The sequence below is a fragment of the Larus michahellis genome, chromosome 1 (genome assembly GCF_964199755.1).
Source record: "Larus michahellis chromosome 1, bLarMic1.1, whole genome shotgun sequence".
Lineage (NCBI taxonomy): Eukaryota > Metazoa > Chordata > Aves > Charadriiformes > Laridae > Larus > Larus michahellis.
Window position 1 is genome coordinate 147,316,771 of NC_133896.1, and position 19,512 is coordinate 147,336,282.

The following is a 19,512-nucleotide window of genomic DNA, read 5'->3' on the forward strand; positions in this document are numbered from 1 at the left end:
GCATGGTCTTGTATATGTACTTTTTCTGCTCTTCCTGAAACGCACCGTTTTCTCGACCTTAGTGGTCATTTGCGGTAATGCATGCAAGATGTTACGTGGTTGTTTACATGAAATAAAACAACAATCTAGTATAATTCCATTTCCTTTCCTTCCATCTTCCTTCCTCTCTAAAACACAGCGAAGGAGAAGAAAATAGTCTTTTTAGTTTAAAACTTAGCTGTATCTGTTGGAGAATGATTTATCTCCTGTGCTCATTTAAATCTTTTCTACTATATAACATCCAGAAATACTCCTAGTATCTGTTTAGAAACAGAGTATGTGGCACCCTGTGGTTACTTTCAATGTGATTTCTGTTTTCTGTTGTCACTGAACATCTCTTTGTTCAGGGGGGTCATCTCTTTGTTCTCTCTCACACTGAGGAAAACCAAAATGATTCACTGTGCAATCAGTTTACGAATGGTATTTGAAGGTGGAGGCAGCAGCACAGAAGAATCTCTCGGATGAAGAGATTGCGTAACTGTTGAAGAACCATTACAACATTGTTTTCAGACTCTAAATAGCCTCTCCCCACAAAGGAAAATTAATCCCTGAAGTGGGCAGCAACAGGGCAATGAACCTGGAATATATTGATTTATTTCCTGTGGTAAGAAACAGCTCCACAAATCGTTCAATTTCCTTTCATTAGCTCTACTCAATTTTGGGTTTTTTTTATCTAACTGAATGCTGCGTGTCAGCGAAGTGTGTGGGTGTGACAGATTGTCTACCTTGGAAAGAATACATAACATTAGAAGTAATATATGCACTGATGCAGGGCAATTTCGATTAACTGGAATTAATCATCACTTCCTGTGGCTGGTTCTCCACATGCCTAATTGCTGTATTCTGTTTAAAGCGGTAGAATATGACAATATACAGAGACAGTTTCGTGCTCCCTAACTCATCCTAATGGCAGAAAATTGGTCTTGTTGTCACAGATTAGGAGCACACAATGCAGAGCAGGGCCTTTTACTAATTTATCTCGGTGCACTGTGCCCACTGCCATCTCTCTTACACTAAACAAATGGCAAAATTTCTGCTTTTGCTTTCACTGAGGAGGAGTTAGCATCTGTAGCGGTACTGGTTTATGAACTGTCTGGTCAAACCGTAGTGTGCTGTAGCCTATAAAACATAAAAATTAGATTTAAACTGCAAAGACGTACTGTGCTCTCTAGCAAGATGTGTGTTTTAAATAGCTGTAGTACCATGCTGTCAGATGCATCACGAATTATTTCAGCTTTTATACAGGCACCCATAAGATGTTTTCACATAGTGACAGATTTCAATAGCTATCACTTAAAATAAGTCCAAATCTAAAAGATCAAGATTTTTTCCAACTTTTTTTTCCATTAACTGTTTAGGGGAAAATATTTGAATGTGATTCAAATTAGCATTTGAAAATTAAGTATTTCCTGCACAATATTATATGTTAGAGATTGATATCAATCATAAAATCACCTCATCGTTTTAAGTCCAAAATTTTTCTTAGCAATTTATGGAGTGAAATGCAAGAGCAGTTGGCGTATCTCCTCAACTATTTCTAAAGCAGAGAAGAGCAATGGATTAATACCAGTAACCTTCCTCAGAAGTATCTTTCTCTTTTGACGAAGGGAAGAATTCCACAAGATTCAGAACCAGGGCAACTGTTGATACCCCAAAGAGGTTTTTTAAAAGACATGAAACTGCGTTATTACAATTGTAGAACTATGAATTTCTGAAGAGCTTTTAAGCAGACAAGATGCCCTCTGGAGGTCCAGCCTGCCCTCCTCACTTATATTTCACGTAATCCAGAAAGACCAGAGACATTTTGATAGATCTGGCATAAATGACTGTGGCATCAATTCCATGTTTCATAAGCAATGCCTGTAGCCCAGCCTTGCTTCTCAACACACACGTCAGGGATGTCAGGGGAATGGGTGACAGAATGCTGTGCTGAGTTTTTGTTATTATTGTTTTTTGCTCTTGGCAATCCTTCTTCCTCATTTTCCAGGGTCTCATTGTGAAATCTGAAAAGCTAAACAAAGGCAAGGTGACCAACCCAGATCACATTTGATTCACTCATAACACTGCCCTTTTCATACCGACAGATAATGTCAGTGTGTCTCAGAAAGTGCTGCCAGTGCTCATTCATTTTAAGCTTTGTATCTTAAAAAACACAGTCATTTCTGTTGACCATATAGTGGGTTTATACTAAGATGCAGATTAAGACAGCTGAAATAATCATCAGGTGTCCCAAACCACTAACAAAGTTTTATCAAAGTTTGTTTCTGGCCCATAATATGTATATATTTCTATATCTATCTCTATACATTTGTCTCTATATACACACACATACATGTATGTATACAAACTATGCTATGCAAACTGATTCCCCCCTAAGGTCCCTCTGCAGCCCGCAGAGACACACAAGTTTGCGTAGGGAAAACCCTCTGGTGTTCTGGTGGTTCTGTGCTAAGGGATGACAACCCACCCTAGGATGAATTTGTAAATACTCTCCTCCCTTCTCTCCTCAGATATGTCAGTAGGTAGAGGGACTGGTTCTGAAGTGTTAAGATATGAAAAAAGCCTTGGTAGTCAGAACGAAACTCAAGTTATGTAGGTGCCCACATATAGCTAATATTGGATAGCGATCAACTTCCAGCCAGAGACTGAAAGCTCCCCAAAAGATTAGATTGTTGAACTTGCCACAAACGAGCAGGTATTCAGGTACTGTTGCTTGAACACATCTCAGTGGATATCAGGCAGCCTAAATTGCCTATAACTGAAAAACCTCCGTCACGCTCCTGGACGGAGTTCAGACCACGTGTTTCAGCAGCAGTCTTCTAATTGTGGGTTAATTCCGGACATTCATCCCGCGATAGCTATTTGATATAGTTTCATATCTCCCTTGGATTTTAGCAACTGCCAGATCAGGCCGGTAAATGTGACGCTGGAAGCGCAGATCTACACTGGGCCACGCTCAAAGTAGCATGGAAGATCGATTTGCCACCACGATATGAGAACTTGCAAAGATCCTCATTCACCTTCCTGTTCCAGGTCTTCTCATTAAATCATGGGAAGGAATACGTAGTAACTGAGGCTACATACCCTGAGAGTGGACAGTTTTAGGGAAGGCAAATTTTGCAGGAGAAGAATCAGGATTCGTGAGTGAAAATACATACAAGTCTGGGTGACTTGTCTCTTTGTAAGCAATTTAGGGGTTAGGATAAACTCAGTCAAGGGTTATAGGAGAACTGGGACATTCAATTTGGGGTAAAGCTTCTTGCATATTTTTTGGTCTGCATACTTTCCTATGAGAAGCCATCAGCAATGCTGTCTATATAAAAGGCTGCTGTGAAGACTCTAAAGAAATGCGATGCAGCTTTGGCCATCAAGTGAAAAACCTTACACAGGAATTTAAGAAATTCAGATGGTCTTTTTCAAGGGCCTGGAGTGTACCAGCAGGCATTAACTGCACTGACCAGCATCACCTGGATCCCTCACAGGTGGATCCTCTACCCATCTGAGCCATGGTATAAGTAGTCATAACTTGCTGTCTGGATTCATGGATTGACCTTGTACTGGACTTAGCATCTTGCCCTGTCTGACGATCACCAGGCAGTCAGAGGAGCCTGTCCCTGTCACCAGCCTGGCCCTGCTTGGGTGCTGTGGGACAGTGCCCTGACTGGTGAAGGTGCTGCTCCATCAGCGCTGCAGACACCTTTGGTCCTTTTGCCTCATGGAGAAACCCCAGTCTTGCTGTTCCCTGACTGCTGGCTCGAGGCTTGCATTTGAGATAGATAAGTAAAGATTCTGGTAAGTGTTCTCAAAATAAGTTGTGTCAGAAAAGGTGGCCATTTGCCGAGTTTCACAAGTGCTGATAATCTTCTATTTAAGCTCTACAGAGAACTGGCTGAAAATTGTGAGCTGAAGATGTCTTCTGAGCTTTTATTGAGAACAGCATGAAGCAATGACTCTGCTAAATGCTTATTTGTGATAACGAGTTCATAGACTACTTTCTCTTCAACTCCCATTAGGATCTTTGATATATTTCCCACATATAGGTGATTCCGCATAAGAGGTAAGTTAAAACAGGATTCAGCAGTTTTCTAAATCTGGTGGTCAAAGCTGCTGATGAGGATTGAGTGGTGGCATCTTCTCAAAGAAGGAGAAGGATCCACAGTGGTGCTGACCATTTACCAGAAGCTGGAATGCTAGGAAGGGGTGAAGTGCCTCTCCCCGCTTCCACCTTGCCTGCTGGGCCTCCTCTTTTTCACAGTTCCCCTTCACTTTCACATACAGAAAGGCAAGGTAAATGCCTTGTCATGGAGGATGACTTGGAGTCAGAGGTACACCTCTTATGTGCAACCTGCCTCTCTTTTCTAGGATGCTTGACTGCATTCAAGCACAAATATAGGTTGGGCGGAGAATGGCTTGAGAGCAGCCTTAAGGAGAAGGACTTGGGGGTGTTGGTGGACGAGAAGCTCGACATGAGCTGTCAATCTGCGCTTGCAGCCCAGAAAGCCAACTGCATCCTGGGCCGCATCAAAAGAAGCGTGGCCAACAGGCTGAGGGAGGTGATTCTGCCCCTCTACTTTGCTTTCGGGGGACCCCAACTGGAGTACTTTGTCCAGCTTTGGAGTTCCCAACATAAGAAGGACATGGACCTGTTGGAACGGGTCCCGCAGAGGGCCATGAAGATGATCAGAGGGCTGGAGCACCTCTCCTATGAAGACAGGCTGAGAGACTTGGGGTTGTTCAGCCTGGAGAAGAGAAGGCTCTGGGGAGACCTTATAGTGGCCTTCCAGTACCTGAAGGGGGCCTACAGGAGAGATGGGGAGGGACTCTTCATCAGGGAGTGTAGCGATAGGATGAGGGGTAAAGGTTTTTGAAAGAAGGGAAATTTAGTTTAGATTAGGAAGAAATTCTTTACTGGGACGGTGGTGAGACACTGGAACCGTTTGCCTAGGGAAGTTGTTGATTCCCCATCCCTGGAGGTGTTCAAGGCCAGGTTGGATGGGGCTTTGAGCAGCCTGGTGTAGAGGCAGGTGTCCCTGCCCATGGCAGGGGGGTTGGAACTAGATGATCTTTAAGGTCCCTTCCAACCCGAACCATTCTATGATTCTATAATTGATTCACAGCAGAGGATGAGCTCACGGTAGAAGTTCACCAGGCTGCTGGGTAACCTGCATCTTGTACAGCATCCATGCTGGCACAGCTTCCATCAGCCTGGAAAAACATCCCCATGGGACCACTGCAAGCATTGATACTGTGATCAACCTGCAGCTGGACATGGGAGCTGCTGGAAGATACAGCACCTAATTAGCCAGACCTGCTGGTGGCCCATAGTATGGACAGGTGTGTCCAAGTTCATCTGGGCCTGTGACTCCAGTGCTTGTACCAAACAGCCCCCTCAAACACCAGAGTGTTTCTCGCAGCCCCTCCCCATTCCCAACTGTCCTTTGTAGCTTGTGTGTCGATGGATTCCATAGCAGATCCGTACCTCTTGCAGGGAGTCATCCTATTTCATCAAGGTGGGTCACTTCACCTCCCACCCCCACCTCCCCAAGAAGTTGCCGTAAACTGTCTGATTTTTCCTACAACACTTTGATGCTGTGTCCTCTCAGATATTCACAGCCACATTTTAGGAGGTCAGGGGCCTCCTCACAGAGCAAAATCACTTTGAAATACCCAGAGATGAATGGACAGATGGAGAAAGGATGTCCTGGATTTATCTCAGATTTGGTTTGTCACTTTGTTTTGTCTGATGATCACTCAAAAATCGAAGGAACCTGTCCCCAGCCTGGCCCTGCTCAAGTGCTACAACACAGTGAGGGTGTGTGCCTGCCTGTGGGGTCTGAGTTAACATTGGCCACCTCAACTTCAAAAGGAAAGAAATGCAGGTTTTTCATTCTGAGTCAGTTTGTGGCATTTTTTGAAGATTTCAAAGTAAGACACTGGCACCACGCATCATGCAACACGGAAGGACATTTACAGAAAGTGGCAAATGATTCTGCAAAGATTAGGTAGTATCCTACCAAGTCTCTGTACATAAAATAGTTCCTACACATGCTACTAAATCCCAATGACTAGAATATAGTTACTAGTTATCATCTGGTTTTGGTGTGCGTTTTTTTTTTTATTTGCTTTTAAACAGTAGTAGTGTTCCTTCTGCAACATCAGGCAACATAATTTTCTGCAAGAAGAAAAACTTGTCTTCCATTTCCTTTCTATGTTTTCAAATTGCTTTCCTTCTTTCTGTGGCTGATGTTCAATAAAGACTATGGGAAAAATACCTCATATTACAAATCTAGTGTAAAAGTCATCACTGATGTGCTTAAAAAGCATATTGTAGGATGCGTTTCAGGTGAGTACAGTGGTCCTTGGTACCCATAGTGTGAGCTGTTTCTTTGTTGAGATCTTTTAAAGGCTCTTCCTTTCAATTTCTTCTGTACTACTACCGTTGCTGATTCAAATCTCTGCAGTTTCACTTACAGCTTTCTGTAACAAGTCCAAAGAACACAGAAACTGTAGTCTGGGTTTTCCTAAATAGCTCATTTCTATGGTTAAAGCAGCAGCTTTGATTTTGTTCCTTGTTTTGTAACTGACTCTCACGTGACTTTGGGCAAAATACTTTCCTATCTGAGCACTGTTTCTTACTGACTTTATCAACCAGAGTAGACCTCAAAGATGCTAGGCGGAGGCATGTATTTTTTTTGCATCTTACTTTGAATTGTATAATCAAAATGAAAAAAAAAAAAAAAGCGTATCTAACATTTAAAAAAAAACGCTGATCCCTGTGACAGATAAATGCATTTCTGCAAGATTTGTATCACAGAATCACAGAATGGTTCGGGTTGGAAGGGGCACTAAATATCATCTAGTTTCCACAACCCCACCATGGGCAGGGACACCTCCCACTAGACCAGGCTGCTCAAAGCCCCATCCAGCCTGGCCTTGAACACTTCCAGGGATGGGGCATCCACAGCTTCTCTGGGCAACCTGTTCCAGTGCCTCACCACCCTCACAGTAAAGAATTTCTTCCTGAAATAGAGCATGAGATAGATGATAGAGCATGAGAAATCAGTCAGAAATCCATTGAAGCCTATCAATCATTAATTGCTAGTCCTCTTTATCATGGAAGAAAACTATGAAGAAAGATGTAAGTGCTGTAAAAACTAGCCTGAGTAAGAAATTATGTGTTATCAGGAAGTGGCAGAAAATGTAAAAATAAGGAGAAATAAGGCTAACAACTCTGTTCTAGTGACATCAGCTTGTGGTATAATGTAGTTTGTCATGACCCGCATCACAGGAAAATCTGAGACACCATCTCTGTGTAGAATTTACTTATTCTGCCAATGTCTAGATACTCATATAAATCCTGTGAGTTTCCAGTATTCTGGCTGCAAGGCTCCCATCATCACTGCAGGTGAGCTATTTTTTCTAACTGTTGATTCTGCAACAAGTGAATGGAATAAAACTTTTTTCATTAGTTTTCTATTTAACCTGCATTTTCCTGTTCTGTTTGCAGTAATATTATAGGCATGATAGGAAGAGCAGCCAAAGGGAGAAGGAATTTATTATAGCTTGCCTTATATTTAATATCTTTGGGCTACAATAATCTCTGATATAGTGACAGTTTATCAAGGACCATGACTGTTTTTAAGCAAGTTCCGCTGATCACAAGCTTGCAGGAAAGTATAAAGTTTTAGGCGCTTGCAGTTGTCCTGACTTTTAGTTCAGGACACCCTTTTTGCGCTCTGCTTGTCTTTCACTGACATTCTTGCATTTTCTTACTGAAACAGTGTGTTTAGAGATACGGCACATCGGTTTGAGAGTAAAGTAGTATCGTTGAAGAATAAATTCCTGAGGCCTGCCAAGTCCAACTTCATAACAGCTGATAGTAACTCTCTGCAGTACACAGAAGAAAGCAATTTGATAGTTGAAATGCTTGTCCAAGAGACTGAAATTAAATTTCCCTCCCTATCAAAACTTCTGTGTAAAGCCATGCTGGCTAAATGAATTAAGTACTGTGATACTTAAATTTTAAGTGTGAAGCCATTGCTCCATATGGGCACTCCTGCATACAGGGCATGGAGGGAGTCAAACACCTTAGGTGAGGTTCTAAAAAGCCAGTTGGAAGAAGCCTAAACTAGTCAAAACTGAAGTAAGGTACAGGTTTTGGGTCTTCATCTCAGCTGCCTGCAGGAGGCAAGTAGGGAAGCTCTTTCTCCCAAGGATCAAGCAGTTTCCTTTTTCCTTGAGATCCTTCCAGCGGGAGGATCACAGGACCTTCACAATTCATGGGCTGCCTCAGGTGAGGTGGGAAACCTAAGCTCATTTCCCATCTCAGTGTGGAGGGAATCAAGCCCACAACCAAATCTGTCAGGGTGCATTTTTACAACATAGTTAAAACAGCATTTTCTTAACACAGAAGCAACTGCCACTGTTAAGCACTTGAGGTGTTTGGTTTCTGGCAAGCTCTACCTTTCAGTCCAGGCTCTAGGCACCAGAAATGTGACAGTGTTTACTGCTGTTCAAACTGATGAGTTTAAAAGATAAAGAAAATTGGGTTTAGCATCTAAATTTCCCAGTACGCAGAATTTTTTGTGAATGCTTTTCTCAAAGGTCTGTTGTCTCAAGGCATAAATCAGTGGGTGAAATTCTACAGCCTGTGTGATGCTGAGGTCTAAGTCTGTGCACCGCTACTTGCAAGAAGTACTTGGGGAAATTTTAATTTGCATACACAGTGTTTTTCAATTATTTTCACATAGGCTTCATCTCTTATTCAGGTATTTCGTTTTAGACCAAGTCTGTAGTCAAAGACAACCATGTCCGCTTATCTGTTGGCGAAGCAGTTCCAATGTGCACTCTCCCACGCAGAAGGCAAACACCAGTGAGCCAGCTCCAGCCCAGCTGACCCAATTGATTTTATCGGTGGCAATGGGGACACCTGCCCCACGCCTTCTACTGGCAGTGGGCAGATGGTAACTAATTCCCCAGCCAGAATCAGCCAGAAGTCGCTGCATCAGTTTAAGATGTTGTCAGCGGCACCTATCTGTTTGGCTTCTCTGCTGGAGATTAAATACCACAGGCAGAGGCAGGAAAAATCGACAGTTGTTTACACCTCTGCTGCCCTCATGCACAGCCCAGCTTATTTAACTGTGCAGGAGCTGGGAGCAAGTATTACATTTTAGTCTGCTGCAGCCAACGCTGCAAAAGGTCATTTCTAACTCTTGACACAAAAAGCGCTTTAAACCGTATATGGAACAATTGAGGTCAATGCTTCTCTATGTGACTTTGGGTTCTGCACTGCTGCCAGATTCAGAATCACTCTAATTAAATTGCACGATAGTTTAAAGTAGATCTGAGAAACAGCAGAAAGACAAAACTTACCTGTTGGTTTTTTTTTTTTTCTCCATCTCCTTCTCATCACTTATCTGTCCAGGAAACTGACTGCAATTTTTAATGTTGCACCAAAGCAAAGACAATTGCCTGTATAGATCACTGTCTTTTAGGAAGGTTTCTGTACATAGAGTGTGTTGCTCTTTTTGATGACCTTCATTTGTAATCTAAAAACCACAAGAGTTGAAGCAGCGCGCCCCAGAGTAACTAGGGTCTCATAAGAAAAGGTGAAAAGAGCTGTATCTGACTTATGAAAAAACAAGAAAGTGAAGATTAATGACATACAGGCAATACATTAAGAATTTATAGCAACAGTAGTATAAAATTTAGCTTATATAGGTAATGACCAAGCAAGAAAATAAATATTAATATTAAAAACTGAAGTTTCACCTTGAAGATCTCTAGCAGGAGGATCCCTAACAGGAGAACAGCCTAATAGCGGGAAAATTGATTGTAACTTAGGCTGAGAGACTAAACTTCAAAGTGCTAGGCATGGGCACTGTAGCATAGACACTAGCCCATTGAAAGAGAGAGGGGCATATCTCCAAGCAAAGCACCTCTTTTACTAAATCATAAATGAATTAATTAGGGCAAATTATTATTATTACCAATATTTTTAGCAAGTATTCCTAATTGTTATTAGGAGTAATACACCTAAAACTAATATGGAGTTTTCCATTCTGTACAAAGAACTCTGAATAACTATGGGTTTTAACCATCACACTTTCTGACTTCTACTTCTTGGAAAGCCCCATCTTACTTCTCACTTCTGAATCTCCTCACCTCTGATGCTTTCAGGTTGTTGTATTTCCTATCAGCATGACCAAAGCCAAGCTGGACGTATGTAATTTTTTTCATTTTTACTCATGCTGTGAAAGCTGCTATGTATATTACTGCCCAAATCCATTTTGCTGCTATCTTCTACTGCTTAATATATGAAGATCTCTTAGAGGAGCTCGTGTTAAACGATCGATCTGCTAAGGAGCAAATGAATAGCTGAGGTAATAATTTCTTTCAGCATCCCAGCTAGACCTTGAACAGGACATCCCGTTCCCAATCTCAGACGTTTGCACCAGTTAGGAGTGGTTCTTACATGATGTGATTAGCATGGGGCACTACTGCTAATGCAGACAAGTTTCCTCTGGTTTAATGAAAGAGGAAAACAACTATAGAAGTCTTAGCATAGGAATGGATTTTACAGGGACAACAGAGGTCTGCTAAGGATCTTGAAGCCACTGTTGGCATTACCTAATGGGATGTCTATGTCAGTTGTCTCCAAAGCAGGGTGCACACCCCCAAGGAGTGTGCAAGACAATCCACTGGGGTGCAGGAAGAAAATATATTTGTACCATTAATAAATAAAATATAATTTTTTTAAAAAGTTATTCATTAGGGCACATGAATAATGAAAAATTATTTCATCTTTATCTCATCCTTTCTCATTTCTATTTTTTGTAGGTTTTATAATAATGGACATAATATATTAATACAGTAGTACATGTATATAACTTATTTATAAATAAACATACATATATTGGGGTTGTGTGCTCAAAAATATTTTACTGTTAGGGGTGCATGATCAAAGAAGTTTGGAGACCCCTGCTCTGTGTCGTATTTGAGCCACTTTGCACTGGACATCTGTCTGACCAGCTGCAGAGCATGAGTCTTGGTACAGTCTAGGATATCCTCATGTGGCTAATCTCAAATAACTAGCACTGTTGAAACAGGTTACCTATTTTTTCCACTATGGAAAATTAATCTTATGGGTGAATGAGAGACAGACCAGGCTGGTAACATGGAGACAAAACATACTGCTTCCCTCATACTTGTGTTCATCTTCTACTTGGATTGCACTTAATATTTTAAGAAATTCTTTGCAGCTTTCCTTGCTTTAAAGAGAAAGTAGATATAGATTGGAATGTCAGAGCTGCAAAATCATATGTCCATTCTGGAAAAATACCTCTGGCGGTGACTCCAGCATTTGTGATGCAAGGTGAGTGAAGCAGCCGTACAGTGCTCCATGAGTAATGGGTTCATCTTCCAAAAATAGATTTTTGAATTGGGGAAAAAATATGTATCCTTTTAGCAAATATTCTAAAATAGCTTTGTCAGTGATTAAAAGAAATGAAAAGGGGAAGTAGGTGTTACAGTATAACACATGTTTTTATTGGCATCTTGCAGCAGAAATGCATTTGGTGAGAAAAGACTGAAGAAATTCAATGGGTGTTAAAAAATCAGGTAGGAAAATAATTTATTTCTGACGAATTTATAAAGTCATTAGGAGCAGAAGTAACTCTCTTCACAGTTTGTTTGACTGACAGGAGTGTTTGGTTTGTGCTAGTATTTGTTCAGTCGTTGTCGTTTGAAGAGATTAAGTTTGTCTAGCCTGGAGAAGAGGAGTGTTCGGAGGGTTTGCGTAGGAAGGAGCTCATTCTCTGTGTTCAGGGTGGGTAAGCCAGGAGTCCCAGGCTCCAGACTGAGTAAAGAAAAGTCACATCTGAAAGTTTTTTTCTTTTATCTAATTTAAAGGTGGCACTTGAACAAATTGCCTGAGGACATTATACTCCCTATCATTCTTTCTAAGAAGATGTTAGATAAACATTTTATGTCAGAAATTGAACTGATTGTGCCATAGGGAAAGGATATGAACAAGTAAGACCCCATCCAGCCCTATTTGTTTTGTGAATCTGTGATTGGTATTTGTTATATTGCATTTGGAGTTATACAAGGCTAAATCCAGGTTTTAGAGTACCTTTACTTTGTCTGTCAGTGAGACAAATTCCAAAACAGTAGAACCCCCCAAACCAATATTTGATTTATAAATTCCCACAAATCCCCTGGAATATGAGTGGTCTGCTTTTATTTTGCTATATTAATTGCATAATTATATAAAAATGTATTGAAGTGAGTGCTATAACAAGCCACATTTTACTGAAAATGTCTGTATGGAATTCAGGCCTGACCATGGTTAAATAAAGGTGTGAAAAACTTTCCTGTTTAAGGCAACAGGTCTTTTCTGAAAACAGGGTTTCAGTGTTATAACTACTGATCTAATTAATTTATTTAGCTAACGATGTATTTAGCTCTTGCTCAGTGGTGTATTTCCACTGGTGTTTTATGGCGCCAAGTACTTTACATACATATATCCATCCCAGGAAAAGGCTGGAGTTTTCAGAAATGCTTGTGTGATTTAAGAGCCCAAATCAGATTTTGCCTTCCGAAGTCACCTAGCCTTCATAAAGAAACGTTTTACTCAGCATCCCTTTCCAAAGACCTGCCAGCTTGAAACGCGGGCGAGGTGCCTGCAACAGCAAGAGTAGGATGGGGGCGGCGTAACAGCGAAAACCAAAAGTCAGATAGCTGCTGGGTTTATTTTACTTGTGCTTCATGGATTTGCTGCAGGGACTGTTCTTGTCCATCTACACGCACACGCGCTCAATGAGCTGCCGAGGAGGGAAGTGAAACTGGCGTGGTGAGTGAGGGAAGGCGGGTGAGATGTGGGCGCTGAAGGGAAGGGGAGTGGAATGGAGGAAGGTGACCTGGACTGGTGTCGACGCGCTGTGGCCAGCTGGTAAATGTGGGGAGAAAACGGGCTTTTCTGTGGAAAGCTTTCACTATCCCGGACAGACATCTGTGACTTTAGACCCTGTGAAGAGACATCTGCACATTTGTGCAAAGGCGGTGAAGACATTATTGAATTAATACTCAGTTATTGCATTCAGAGCATATGAATACTCAGGTTGACAATATACAGAGCTTTTCCAGTATTTCAGGTAAAGCCAACCAATTATAATTAGGCAAAAAGTTCTTTCCACAGAGAGAGGCTATTACAGAAGTGGGTCTTTTAGTGTTGTTTTTTTTCCCTGGGTGGTTTTTTTTTTGGGTGGCTCCAGGGAGCCACTGGAAAAGTGCAGTGTTTTTTACCAGTTTCTGTATGACTTTTTTGAGAAGGATGACATGTTTTGTAAGGGAATTGATATCTTTTGTAGGAAGTCTCAGTAAAGGATTAAAGCAGAGCCTGAAGTCGTATAGCTTTTCCTCTCCACTTTGTTTGATATGATGCCATAGCCAGGGAATTTAACATCACAGCCTGATACCTGTACCTCTCTACTGAAAGGATAACTCCTAATGAGAAATCTCCAAAATATTTCCTTTTCTGTTCGATTATGCTCTTTTGATCAAGTGCTTGCATCTTGACAAACACACACATATAGCAGCTGTATTCTGTTTTTTTTTTTTCTCAGTTTTGTGCCCTGACTTTTATTTAGGAAATTGCTGAAGCCTGTAAAACCAAGTATGTACACAAATTAGAGCAGCTGAGAAGTGAGCAGAAGAGCACCCTTTTTGCTGTCACTGACCCATAAGGATGTCACTGACCCTACTGAGGGTGGGCTGCCCCATGGGAGCGAGTCAGGAGCCAAGGGTGGCCATGAGGCCAGCAGGGACATGCCCTCCCCAATCTGGGTCCATCCAGCAGCACTCAGTGAGGCAGCAGGGAAGGGTCAGGGATGGTGACCAGGGCTGGCCCGGAGCCCTGCAACCTCCCATCAAGGCCACAGTGATGGGGCTGGTGCAAAGTCCCTGGGGGTGCAGTAGGTGACGGTCAGCAGGTACAAGGTTGTGCACAGACTGTGGTGTAGCTCAGGCAAGACCAAGGCTGTGGATCTGGTCATAAATGTAGTTCTGAAGAAAGGAGATGTAAAGCTGCCCCAGTGAAACTCCAGCTTTCTGCCCCGGCTCTTTCCCGGCGGCATGATCCCAGGTTACCCAGCCAGGCTGCAGCAGATGGGTAACCCAGATGGGCTGCACTCGGGGCCTTGGAGAATGGGGGCTCAGCAGCAGAGCTGGTCTGAATTTTTCCTGCGCATATCACTGAGAAATGCTGTTGTTTTACCTAAAGTGTTTTCTTTGAAACGTACTGCATTATCAACAAAGTCGCTGCTTCGCATCCAGGGCTCTCAGGGTCCTGGCGTGTGGGGCCAGCAGTGTGAAAAAGCTTTAGGGTCTGGCAGGGGCCAGTGTGGCCATGGCCTGAGGAGCCCGTGCTGGGAGCAGAGGCTTCAAGGTATTTGTCTGTGCAGCAGGCAATGGGCATACTCAGTAACTCAACAAAATCCTTGAGGGTTTGCTGCACCAAATAAACATGAAAAAACCTCCTGAAACAGGAGCAGCATCCAATGTGTGTGTTTCATTTGAGGAAACATCATAATTTCTTGGAATCTTTGGTTTGTGAGAAATTAAAAAAAAAAAAAAAAAGTCTGTCTGTGTATAGTTTTGTTCTGACTCAGACAAAACCCAAATCTCAAAAGTGCCTGGACTTCCCAGAAATCTCAGAACTCTTTCTGATTAGCACTGGAAGGAGTCTAACTCTGTTGCTTAGCATTTTTTTCCTTAGAATAAAAAAAGTTGATTTCTGCACAAGTCTTTTTCAGGAAGCATGTTGTTCTTTTGTGGCTGTGGCTGAACTTTTCAGAACAGAATGTAAAAAAAAAGACTTTCACAGTAGAGGCGAGGAGTCTACAGCTTTAATGAGGTAGCATAGATTGGAGCAGCTAAAAGCCTTGAACACTGAGAGCATCACCTTTATTTGCATTTATTTCATACAGACACAAAGATAATGACTTTTTGTGGTGTGGTATGGACTTCCTGCTCTCAGGAGGGTATAAAGGCAGACAATTTTGAAATATCTCTCTCTACAGGTTGTGGCTAGATCATAACAGACATATTAATTCGTAACAATGGGACTTATTTGTACATCAATATGAAGTTTCAATGCGCTGCTTGATACTTCAGGGCACTAAAAATATTGCTAAGGATATTACTGACATGAGCATGCAAATGAGCTTCATATTACTTGTTTTAGATATTAAAGTGTCTTTCTAGGCAGTGATGTAGCTGAACTTACACACAGGTAAAAAGGTCTAATCTGAACAATGTAGAGCTTTTCCACTTCTCATCAGAGGAGATTTTTTCTTTTTTTATTTATTTATCACTATCTCACCATTCACAGGCAAGCGTAGGGATGTGATTTCGACTAAATCTTCTATGCAATAACAGCTGCCTTGCCAAAACCATCCCAAAGTGAAAGTCTTAATGGAGTTGAGAAACTGGTCTGTATAGTCTGTGTGACTCCCTTTAAATGGCTTTTGCTTTTGGCAGTTCCGCACAGGGAGATAGGTTTAGCTTCAGCTGGGCACAACAAAGTAAAAATTAACAGTGTCTGGTTTCTGGTGAGATCCGACGGGGAGAAAACAGAGCTTTGTTGATGGTGTAAGTGCAATTTCATTTGTGGATTGAGAATGTGACCCAGCCATGCCATAAAATGAAAGCCAATCGAATTGGCTTTCTATTGCCTCATATATGTACGTGTGGTGGAAGCCACCTTTTGTGTGTACATGGTAGGAAATAAGTCCTGTCTTAAATAAACTGATTGAACGTTAGGCTTGTCAAATTGTTACGTGTCCTTGCTTGAAACAGCTTGAAACTGGTTCTGTGCCAGTGAAGCTGCTCAGAGATAAGGATGGCTTGAAGTTTTTGACTGTTGGATGTTGAACTGACTTGGTAGTAAATCAAGGCCCTGGCTATAATTTATAGACAAGTCGTGAGATAGCTGTAGAGGTCAAGGGCCCCATTGCTAAAACACAAGGAAGGGAAAAGGAAAGCAATGAATAATTTACAATTCAGTGCTTCCTTTTTTTTCTGCCTTCTCGTGCAGGCGACGCAAAGTCCATTTTTCAAAATCTGTTTGTAAAACAGCTGAAAAACCACTCATGGTCCTTACTAGTGAGGAACACCTAGCAAAAGGAAATACAAACACTATTTTTTGCCTTGAATTCTATTTATGAGATTAAAGTTTAGCATAAAATCAGCATGAAGCCACGGCGTTAAAGATGAAAAGTCTTATGGCACCTGGTCTGAGTCAGAGCAAAAAAGTCCCTTTCTTCAGAGGTGTTTCAGGTGCTTTATTACTGTCACAAGTACAGTAATGTGGGAATGAGGTTTCAGTTACAACCCTTCATTTGAGGGCCAGAAACTTGCCATTTCAGTCATACATCAAAGCCATGGCATTAAAGATGTTCTTCCTGCCCTGTCTTGGCAGCAATTCCCTGGAAATGAACAATGGGGGTTTTCAGCAGGTGCTTCCACCTCAGCCTCGGGAATCCAAAACTGACTCAGCACCGTATCTCTTGCTATGACCCCGCTCAACCCGAGGCAGCTCTCTGTCTAGCTGAGATGAGGGCACTTGCCCCTCTGTCCTCAAGTCTCAGGCACCTTCCTCCAAGGATCTCCTCTGACGTGAAGTCAAGCCGGCTGCACTGAGCCCCAGGCTTGGCAGCGTGTCCCAGGAGCTCTGAGGCAGGTGCAGGTGCTTCCAACATCTGGAAACTCTGTCACCCTTCAGCTGGGCATCTTAGGATCCTGCTTTGAAATGGTTCTATTCTTGTTATCCCAACGCCCTTCATGAGGACAGACTCCTTGTAGGGTTTGTCAACAGGACTGGCTGTCTCACTGTGAAGTTGTTCATTGGACAGTACTGAACTTTGATAACTGTATTGTGGGCCATTGCTTCTTGGGCTTTAAGATTTTTCGTATAATTTTTTTAAGCTTTTTGAATTGTACTTCAGGGCTATCTGGGTAAAGCTATCAGGACTCAGCAATTTTTTCCCAACTCTCTTCCTCTCACTTGTGTCAAAGCACCAAACAGCCCAAAGCGTCCCCCAAAAGTGGGATGTATGGAGAATCCCTTCTCACCTTCTGCCTATACTGCATTATTTTTCTCCTGCCTCCAAAAGCGCCAGATTTTCCTGCTGCTTGTGGCTCCTCAGCCCTGCGGATGAGCTCTATCCAGAAGGAGAAGTCAGACACAGTAGATACCTTGGCAGGAATGAGTCAAATGGAAAAGGGACAAAAGGAAGTCAAATGTTCAGTGTAGATGAGTAAACTATCCTTCTTAGGGAGTTCAGGAAGGAGATGGAAGGGCAAGGAATAAAGATAACGTTTTCAGTTTCCTACTGTCTAAAAAAGATTGTTAAGACATGTTGGGGGGGGGAAGGGCATGTTAGTAAAAGTAATTGTGAGGACAAGTGGAAGAAAGAGAGTATTACTGGATGTCAGAGATCACCTCCCACTCTAAGACAGCAGATATACATGTTTCCAGGCTGTGCGCTGTCAGTTTTGGTATCTGCTGACCAAAACCCAAAACTTTTTCATTATTATAACAACAGTTTTCCTGCTCGTTGCTGATAAGCACAATCTTGTCAACACTGAAACATCAACTGAAGCTTTTATCTCAGGACTGAATACACGCTCTTCAACACTGAGGGGGAAAAAAAGTCAATGGAGATAGTGTCAAAAAATGTATTAATTATATCAAGAATTTCTTTCTTGTTCTTTCCTTCACGTTTACATTGCTCCCTGAAAAATAGAATACAGCTGCAAAGAGCAGGGAAGCAATGCAGTTGGAAGAATTAACTCCTAGAGTTGATTTCTACTACAACAAAAAAAGTGCTTATATGTGGAATAACTCAGATTTCCACAGAGTTTGGACGAGCGCAAGGTCTTTGCTGGACCTTGTAAACCAGCGATGATAACTCTTGTGCTTGCATGGCACCACCTGGTGGGTAGCTACGCATCACTACAGCTTCCAAATCCTACATGTGTGATGGCAATTGCTGGACAAGTTTTTTGCATTTTGTCTACAGTTGGACTTGCGCTCGATCCCAGATGCACCCACGCCCCAGCCCATGGACAGGCACAGGCATAGCCGAGTCCTCAAGCCTTTATCCCAGTGTCCCTCCCTTCTCTGGGTTTCAGAAGGACGGGGCAGAGGTGAGGTCAAGTGTACTCCAGGCTCATCTCCTTGCTGATGTTTGAGTCTGGTTATCCATAAACACGGAGCCAGAACTGTGGCTGTGCTAACATGCAGATACAAAAGAAATGGGGTTGTGGGGCTGGGACTGCATAAACCCAGCTCCTGCTTCGATGAGCACTATCAACAAAACCTGGTTTTATGGCATGCATGGCATAATGCATGGCATTAATATTCCTTTACATCCTTACAGGCAAGTAAAATCGAGGTAGCCTAGCAGTAGCCACCCTCCGACTGAGCCAGGTGCACAAAGGAAAAAGGGGAATATGGTTTTGTAGTCAAAGAACAAACTTTCTCACAATGTTTGTGCAGAGGGAGAGTGATTTTCATGCTATTATCTCCTAGTTCCCACAAGTTTGACATTGCAAACTACTTTTTAAAATGTCATTTTACATTTAATAAATGATTGCCTTCCTTTTGGCTTTTTCCAGTTGATCTGGAAACATTTAGCTAGCGGCCTATATCTCCATGCTGCAGCTGCAACAACATCCTTCAGAGAAGGATTCACCTACACCTTGCAGCAGCAGCGCGACTCCTCCTGTGTCAGTGCAGCTGCCTGGGATTCTTCCACACGATCATATTCGAAATGGCTGGTGATGCTGGATTTCTCTTTTTTCCCAGAAGGGATTTTTTTTGTGGGTAAATGGAACTGGTTTAGGTTCGACTTGAGATCACCTCAGATCCTTTTTAAATTGCATTAATTGGTTCCTTTTAGTTATAATTTGAACTTTCTTCTTCCCCTTTTTTTGCTCTCAAGAGAAAGTTTTTCATCCCCATAGTTGCAGAAAAATGCTTGAAGATATGAATCTCAGTGAATGATAACCCAGAAAGCAAGTATTTGAGAAATAATCTGATTTTTAAAACCATCTCTTAGTATTTCTCACATTTAGTATTTCTAGATTTAGAGACTGGCAGCAGGACCTCCAGGTAAAAGTGTTAAAGAATAAAAATACAATGTTACTTTCTGGTCCTATGCTCTAATTCTGCCACATTTAACTTTAAAGATCTATATGCATAGCTAGCAATACCCTAGACATAATCTGGTAGACCATCAGTTGCTCCAACTGGTACTAACTTGCACTTATGTTTTCAATTGTTGTAACCTGTACACCCGCAGAAATGAAATAGTTATATCTCTTTATGAGAAACGGTGGGGGAGAAAATCACTTTTATACTCATCTGTTATCACGTTTCATTTAAGCTTCACTCTACAATAATTTACT